Here is a 9311-nt window from a genome sequence, read left to right on the forward strand (position 1 = left end):
TATTTGCCACCGTTTTTAAGGACTTTGACAGCCTTCTAGTGTGCGGTCGATTGACCCGTGTATAAATACAAAGTCTTATTGCCAGAAATATTTGCCACCGATTTTAAGGACTTTGACAGCCTTCTAGTGTGCGGTCTATTGAGGTCAATTATTTCATTTGGCTTGGGTTTGCTTTGTATCTCTCATTTGCAGTGAGGTTGGCTCTGGATTTCTTTCAAGACGAGTCCAAACTGGCCTACACCTCGCATTGGTTACAATCTGTATCATGTGTCTTGAATTTATGCTTGTTGCTTGTCAGCGAATGGCATGGGCAGCTTGTGGCAGAGGAGGGAAGTTGAATTGCAGGCATTTAAAGTGTGTTCATCCTTAGTTTGAAACTAGCTCTTTGCCATCTTTGCGAAGAGAGAAGAGACAGTCTTAATAATGAGTTTGTAACGCTGCTGATGGCTTGTTTATGAGGAGATTTTTCCGTGCTGTTGGATAAATAGGCTTTCACTAGCAATGCTTATGTGTGTGGTATTTTCTCTCTTGTTTGGTCGTGATTGGCCCAGCGCTTGAGTGCAGACTTGAATGACCTTTGTCAACCTTTCAAGTTCCAAATTTGGACATTCATATTAAGATCAAAGACAATGTAGCGTTTTAAGTTTTGTATTCTGATAGGTGTGTGCAAGGGTGATGGTGTGGGCAAAAGCAGAAACCAAGAATGAGTCCGTCCTTCCTACAGTTGGGGATCTCCTTATATCAGCAGAGTATCAACAAAGCTTAGGACATGAGCCTTCACACCAAGGAGGGCATCGAAACAACATATCACGCTTTTAAGGAGAAAAAATGAAAGACTTATCAGTTTGAAGAAATTGGAATTGATAACTCTGACATCTCATTTGAAAGGAAGGCCTTCAAATTTGTGGGATGCGCCACCACAACAATACTAGATCACAGCATGGAAAGACCCAAATGTCAAATTGACCCTTAAAACTAACTATGGTGATTTTAACAAGAAGCCAAGCTTTATTCACTAAGAGTCTAGCCTCAGTCTGTGTGAGAATGTTACAGCCTAACATCCTCTCACAGCCTAAGATTCTCACACAAGTCAAACTGCCTCGGTCTCCATGCTCAGAATCACTTGATTAAACTCTACTTACAACTCAACTTCAAAGCAAATCCATCAATTAATCAGTACCAAGAATTTATTCTTGAACAACGGAGATAGGGAAATGACAGCTTCTATTAAGAACATAACCGTCTTACAAGCATGGAAAGCTTAGAGAAAGCAATGATTACAAGAACTTTGCATGGAGTTAAGTTTTCTTTCACCTCACAACTCTATCTCCCTCAAAGTATGTATCAAGAAGAGGCAAAAAACCATAATTCTTTAAAGATTTTGGATTTTATAGATGTGTGGAATTCTCCTTGAAGACTCATAGACGTTCAAACCCTTCACAACAAATTGGGTGGGTTGATTGTTTTCTAACTCACTCTGAAGTGAAACCCTCAAGACTTGAAGCTATACTTCCACGCTTATCATGTTTCTTCTTGGCTGACAATTTCACATTTTGAAATGAAATGAACGACAAAAAGTAGTATAATCATTGCTTTGTAGCTAATTGTTGTTGATGACATTCGTAAGCGATTTGGAGCACAATTTGTGGTATCCACCTGGCTCTGAGTAGCCCACAAGCACCTTGGGTACTCATGTGCAATTGGTGATAGCATAAGTCTGTGCTACTCCATTGGTGTCACCCTCGAGCACCACTCAGTGATTTGTGGGCTTCCTAGAAATGTCTTATCTTTTGACTATGTTTGAGGAGGTGGCCATTGATGTAATTGTGGCTCTAGATCAATGGCCCACCTCTTTCTTTTGGTTTCTCCCTAACAATGTAGTATTTACGAAGATTTTGGAGGCCTACCAAATCTTTTAATTTGCGCTTTTGTCTGTGTGTGTATATGCTTCATCTCTTTTAGTTGGGGACTTTGGATAACTCAATATGATTTTTGACATTTGGACATTCATATGTGTGTTTTTGAGACTTATTGTAACATGTTGAATCTTCTGGTAACTCTTTGTCACCTTGGAAACTCCATGAGATAGTAGTGCAATAGGAACTTCATCAAAGGACCAAAGGCAATGGGTCCAAATGGGAGATGGTCTGTCAAAGAACAATGCCAATTAATGGAGCTTGAAAGACCTTAGGGTTAGCTTCATTAAAGACCTCCAAATGTCAGTGCTAAAAGTACTTAGACCTAGGGCCTTAGGTTAAGATAGGCCCATGCTTTAGGTGTTTAATAGTTAAAGTGCTAGGCATGCTTGATGGCTAAGGTCCAAGTGCCCCGTGCTTGAGGGTGTCCAGGTCCAAGTCAAAGCTAAGCCCTACAAAGAGGAAGGACGAGCCTACGAGCCTACGAGAGAGAGAGAGAGAGAGAGAGAGAGAGAGAGAGAGAGAGAGAGAGAGAATCCATGCTCATACTAAGCATGTACTTGGTGACTAAGGTGCTTGAGGAGCTTCCCACGCTTGGAGGGTAAGGTGCAAGAGGGGTTTGAGTCAAAAAGGTGCCCTGCAAAGGAGGGGGCGATCCCCAAAGCTAGGGGAATGTTTGACTTAACCTCTCAGTCACCCAAAGGACACCCCTTCCTCAAGGGGCACATGGACACATGTCTGGTTCTCCCCATGCTTATCCACATGGTGTGCTTGAATCCTATTGGCTAGGCTAAAGAGGGGTCCAATGAGCATTTAGATTAATTAATCAAATATCTAGGTATTATCAATCCCTCTCTCTCTCTCAAAGGGGTAAAGAGGACACTTGTCCTAATGCTACCCTTGTTGCTTGATATGCTTTATGCATGTGATTGGCTAGGCTTAGAGAGGCCCAATCATATTCAAGCTTGAGCTACAAGGGGGGGGGGGGGGGGGGGGGGGGGGGGGGGGGGGGGGGGGGGGGGGGGGGGGCTTGCTTGAGGGGTATACACCCTCTCACACACTCATTTCACACATTGTCACTTTGTGAAAGTGCAAGAGCTCCTTCTCCAAGCTTGAGAAGTTGAGAGCCTACACCAACACTCTTGGCTATGAATGGAGTCTTTTGGGGTTTGACTTCGGCTTAACCATTATTGGGCTACTAGCAAGATCAACAATAACCCTAATCAACCGAGCAATGTTAGACCCTGTCCACTACTCTTTGCAATCAACAGTCTTTAAACCATGGGTGTGGCTGCTTGAGAATGAATTTTCAAAGGTAAAGAAGACTAGCAACTAAGGTTTTTGAGGGCACCAAAGCACAAAGTAGCACATACATAAATTTAGTTAGCATGGCTGACAATAATAAAGAGAGGAATGAATATTGACAACTTTGATTTTGCACATGAAGGTGCTACTGATGATGTCCAATGTAACCTATTGTTACCAGGTTGCAATAAGCTATGCAACCGCCTTGCAACAGTTACCCAACAACTTCGTGCTTATGGAACGTCTCCAAGAGAGAGAGCTTGAAAGCCTCTTCCCAAGAAAGACTCTCTCTTCGATAAGAGAAGAGGAGGAATCCAATGAATAAGAAAAAGAATCCAAATTTCCTCTTGAAGATGTGGCATGAAGAAGACGGTGGTCTCGACGATCTCCAACTCCTCCCAAGAGGAAAATATCATCCTATAGTCCTTCACCTCGTCACTCCAAAAGGGAAGAGAGGAAATACGAGAAAGAGGTCATCCTCTTCTCCTTCTTCATCACCTTCCTCCTCTTCCGATGAAAGCAGTGGCTATTCTCCTAGAGAATACAAGTGGAGAGGACATTGCAAATCCTATCCTGCTTGGAGAAGGTCCCACAAGCTTGAAGTTCAAAGTGGGAGGAAAGAGTATCTCTTTTCTCACCTATGATGGCACCTTTGGTGCTACTGGCAAAGTATTGGCCTTCATCCAGCAATTCGATGCGGCCTTTGGGGAGACGAGGGCTTCACTAATTCCTCCAAGCTACGTCATGTAGCTATGCACTTTCAAATCTGCTCAATAGTGGGCTAGCCTTCGTGGCAACTTGGGTTGCGTGATTCGTTATTCGACATTCGTTTTATTCGTGAATAATGGTCGATTAATACGTTCTTAAGATTTATCCGTGCGTATTATTCGTTGCCACGTCAACTTTTCTGAAAAAAATGTTTTATTGCTTACATATCAATCGATAGTTTATCGATCGATTAAATATCGATCAATAGGTTAAATCGATCTATATGTTTTCGATTGATATAGTAGTAGTATATAAAGGCCAAATTTGTGTGCTACAATTCCCTTCGGCAAAGTGTCAGGTTACCTCCAACATAGAAAGGTTGAGTTGTCAACTTAAAAAATCTTTGATTTTTTAAGAAACATTTATTTTTAATGTTTTATACATTAAAAATAAAATAATTATATAGACTTGAATCATCTATAATTCTTAACAATAGAAGTTATTCTTTAACTCTATTGCTAAGTTTAAATAAATTACTTAAACAATAGAGACTATACTTTTAGCTCTACTTGTTTAAGAATAGATAAATAAATAATTGTACGCATTAGAGGCTACTTTTCTAGCTATAGTACGATTGTACAATTCTAAACATTAGAAGCTATACTCTTAGTTCTATTTGTTTTAGAATGGATACTAAAAGTGATATTTGATGGTTAAAATCTATCATAGCTATAATATGTGCACAAATAATAGTGTTAGTTCATAGATTTTGAAACATATACACATACATGTAGGGTCTTTTGGTTGTCGTGAACAAATGTTCTTACCTCCATATAGACATAGAATAGATCCACTTAGTGCTTCTTTGTTGTTATGAGATGATTCTCTTACTTCCTGAAGTAGGATTCACTTGGTTGCATAGAATAGGTCCACATAGTGCCTCTTGATTGTTATGAGATGATTCTCTTACTTCCAAGTGAGGTGTAAGGTATGAAGTAGGATTCACTTGGTTGTTATCAAGCTTATGCTCTTACCTCTAAGTGAATATGGTGGATTACCTATAGAATTCCCTAGGATGTTATCGAGCTCCTACCTCCAAGAGACATAAATAGTAGAATGTGAGATGACCTCATCGCTCATTTAGGTTGTCTTGAGCAAACGCTCTTTATCACCTAGTAGCCAAGAATGATATATCTATTGGTGATCTTCCCTAAAATATTATCTTAACACTATTCATTCATCATTTTAATTTAGCAAATCATATCAATAACCTTTTGTCTTTCTCATTGCGCTATTATGGTGAAAAATTATAATCATAGTGTATCTATTGATTGTAGGATATATTTTGTTGAAGTCAGAAAGCATGGTGTGAGGAAAAGAGTGGTCGTATGTGGAGGAAAAAGAGAGAGGCAAGATAGTTTCATTTTTGGAATGCAAACGTTGTGGGCATAACGTGCCACGCAATGCAACTCGCATCAAAGAACATTTATTCGGCACTAATCCCAATGTGAAAGAATGTGGAGCACCACCTAACGACATATGGGTCCATTTTGCAAGGTATGTAAAGAAATACAAACAGGCAGGACTTTTTCCTAAGAGACAACAATTTATGACAGGTGCGTCATCTGTCAACATAGAAGAAGTGAGTGTAGATCAAGAAGACTGTGGACCTTCAATGTGATAGATGGCGAAATGTAAACATATTTTCATGATAATGTATCTCACTTTTTCTTATTGTAGCTCCCTATTGAGCTATATATCTCACTTTTTTGATTTAGTAGCAACAAAGTCAAGTATTGAAGAGAATTCGCATAAACATAAGTATTGAGGACATTGCTTGGCAATCAAATAAAAACACATTTGCTTGACTCTCAACAAAGTCATAAATTAACAACTCCAAAACAAATTCATTGCCATAAACATAGAGAGAATACAATGCGTCTCAAAAAAAGACGAGATAAATTGCCATTAAAATTTTCAACTACAGTCTACAATGTATTTAAGAAAGTATGATATCCACCACTTCTTCAAGATCTGCGTTCAACAAAGAATGCGGAAAGGTCTTGAGCCCCATAATGCATGCTCTCCTCTCTGAGGATGCGTTGAGACTCTTCGTAATCGAGCTCATCGTCGACATTGGGAGGAGCGTATGGGGCTGCCATTTCCTGTCGAATCATACGACAATAAATAATTAGATCGAAAAAAATAGATACACATTGATTAAAAAACTACAATCAATGGTAACATTCACACAATTTTAAAATTCACATCTATCTCATCAATTTGACAATAGCAATGTAATAAAATAGCATGAAATTTGAAATCAATGGACATGAGACAAGACAAAATTGTATCATTGCAAAGTATAGACACGTTTTCAAATTACAAGGTATGATTTCAAATTTCAATCATTGGATGGCCTCAAGCCTGCACTATCTGGGAGTGTGCGACCAACACGCTTAATGCCTTGTAACATGTTGAGGAGATCATGTGAGGACTTGCGCTGGGTGGGATTGGTAGATACACAAGTGCGCATGACTTCTTAAAAGCGTCTGAGGAAAGCGATATAATTAGTGTCATCATCCTTAGGTAAATATTTAAGAAGTTCTTGAATGTATTTACAAAGGGAGTAGATATCTTGGCTGTGCGTGAAGACCGAAGGATTTGTTGATATACATTCGAGAGCCATCTACCAATATCGATTACTCCAGGCTTCGCTTGTCGATGGGAGAAGATCTGGCAACTTTGGAAATGTGTTCTCTGTGGAACAAGGTTGCACTACCCCAATCACATACGCCTACATATACTCCAGCCCATCCAAAATGCAGCAAGATATTAGTCCCATGAACATCATTGTGAGGTGATGTTATTCGCGTGAAAAAAGATGAAGGTTCGGAGCAATCCATCAATGATAGGCCATATATTCTTCTTGACGCCTTCAATGGTCCCCTCGGTGTCTCTGAAACCCTTGCTCATGGCCACATTCTTCCCCTCCTTTTGGAGTCTCTCTAGCCAATGGTCGAGGTTTCCACCATTCCACATCTTGAAGATGAGGGTGGACGCTCGCGTGGCATGTCTCACCAATCCAAAGTAGCAATGATTCCAATATGAGTGATATTCATAATTGTGGCTTCATGCAGCACTATGTCATTGGCACTCTTCCGGCCATCACCCTTGATTAGCTTGCCAGTGTAAAATTCATTTGTGAAGGTTTGATGGTTGACTTTCACCTTCGTGACCATGCCGTATCTACCTTCTCCAATGCTTGCCATTTGTGGAAATTCAATGCAAACCATGTGCATGATGACGAGGTTGCATGGGTCTAAACTTCCCATGCTGGGCGGCATTGGATCATTGCTAGAGATTGGTACTTCCAAAGTGGTAGGCACTTCGGGTATATCCTTGGGCTCTCTTCAATCCTTGGTATCTTTCCCTGTTGCTTCATGCTTTTGTAGAGGACCTCTACTTCCTTCATGCGGTCCATGAAGCTAGACTTCCCTTCAATTTGCTTGTCAAGGGTTTTTGCAACTCTGCAAACTTGCCCTATGATTCGACTCACGTCATGGCCCAACTGACCACCTATAAGGACTTCAATCCCACCTGAAGCACCACAAAATTTTGCAACTAGTGTTGCATATGTAACACTACATAACTCATCCAAAAATGATTTGTATGAGGACTCTTGCGAGACTTCCTGGATGGGATCACTTCGTAATCCATAAAGATGAGTGCATACGAATTCTTTGACATATTTGCGCTCAACTTTTGTTATCTTGCCTGTAGTACCCATGATGTGCGTAGAAGCTAAAACGAAAAAACAAAAAATCAAAACTTCTCAGCAGTATATGTGACATGTAATACAATACATTCTAGTCATTCTTTACAACACAACCATTGGGCAATCACCCTAAAACCTAGACCACAGGTTTACATGAATGTAATTTATGATTAATATACACAAGAACATGCACACGATTATGCATGATGTTAATTATGATTTTTCATATCATAAAGAAATATGTTATGATTTTTCGAAATCAAAACCTCGCATGTATGAGACATTATCAATAGGAACATGACGAAGTCATAGAAATGCGTATTATTTTACAAATTACAAAGATTAATGTAAAATATGGTGTCATGTGTATATCCTTCTCATTGTAAGGATCTAAGCAAGTCCTAAGCACTAGACAAAGTGGTTTTATTCCCGTTGTAAGAGCAAAAGATAAACATTCAATTCAGACGTCGAGAACGATTACACTATAAAAATCAGTAGCTCATCAGATAATGGTTTTTTTCCACAAATTGTATTTGAGAGAAACTCCTCCCGTTGTAAGAACCGAAGATCGTGACGCGGGGAGTAGTTTAAATATTACACTTCTCATTATACAGATCTACAATGTAGATCTACGAATCATGTGGTCCATGACTACGTATATTGAAAAGTGTATAGCTTAAAGACGCACTAGATATTTTTTTTGCACGGATCATGTCTAGGAGTATCTTCTTCCATTGTAAGAATCAAGGCTCAGTTTGTAAGCTCACATTTCATTGTAACTTATTTTACCTAAAGCATCGTACAAAGTAAGAGTGTCGTGAGAAATATCAAACAAATGCACATGCTATCTAATGGTCTCCTAAAACACCGTACAAAATATGAGTGCCGACAATCATATCAAAACAATGTAAGGTGTTAACTAAATTCCTAAACATTGACTCAAGTAAGAGTGCTACAAAGCATATTAGAACAAGAGTCAATTATTTCTAAATTTTTTATTATTATTATGGAAGTAAGATATAAAATCAGACAAGCCATAGTAATATCTATATCCTAAATTCTAAACTGTTATGTGACTAAGAGGGCCCGAAGGCGTATCAGAGACACATACAATAATATAATCACATGAAAGTAGTATTTAAATTATTCACATATAAAAAAATGAATTTGAAGAGAAAATCTACTTACCAGGACGCGAAGCTGGCCTGCTCGAGAGTATGAGGTAGAGAGTGTAAGCTGTAGACAACTAGAAAGCTCAAAAATCGATATCGATCGAAAACGTATCGAAGTACGGTGCACATTTTTTTAAATTAATCTAGCGTATTGATCGATACTCTATCGATCAATAGATTACAAATTATTCAAAAATACCTCGTATTTACGATAATATGCAAATAATTACAAGTTATTCGATATAAATTACATTATTCGGTCAAATAAATGCAACGTAGGTGGCAACGGGAAGCTCCAAAAAACATGGAAAACTCTACGAGTTTCCATCATGAAGCAATTCCTTGCAAGTGATGCCAAACATAAAGTACTCACTGAATGGCGGAGTTTGAAGCTACTCTCCAACGAGTCTATCCACAAATATGCAGACAAGT

The 9311-nt window shown here is 39.1% G+C and overlaps 1 pseudogene; it reads right to left on the reverse strand.

Annotated features, from left to right (window-relative positions):
• Positions 1 to 7006: 7006 nt before the first annotated feature.
• LOC147457015 (uncharacterized) lies at positions 7007 to 7719 on the reverse strand (annotated as a pseudogene).
• Positions 7720 to 9311: the final 1592 nt, after the last annotated feature.

Source organism: Adiantum capillus-veneris, chromosome 5 (genome assembly GCF_014529385.1).
Source record: "Adiantum capillus-veneris isolate H3 chromosome 5, ASM1452938v2, whole genome shotgun sequence".
In the NCBI taxonomy this organism is placed as follows: domain Eukaryota; kingdom Viridiplantae; phylum Streptophyta; class Polypodiopsida; order Polypodiales; family Pteridaceae; genus Adiantum; species Adiantum capillus-veneris.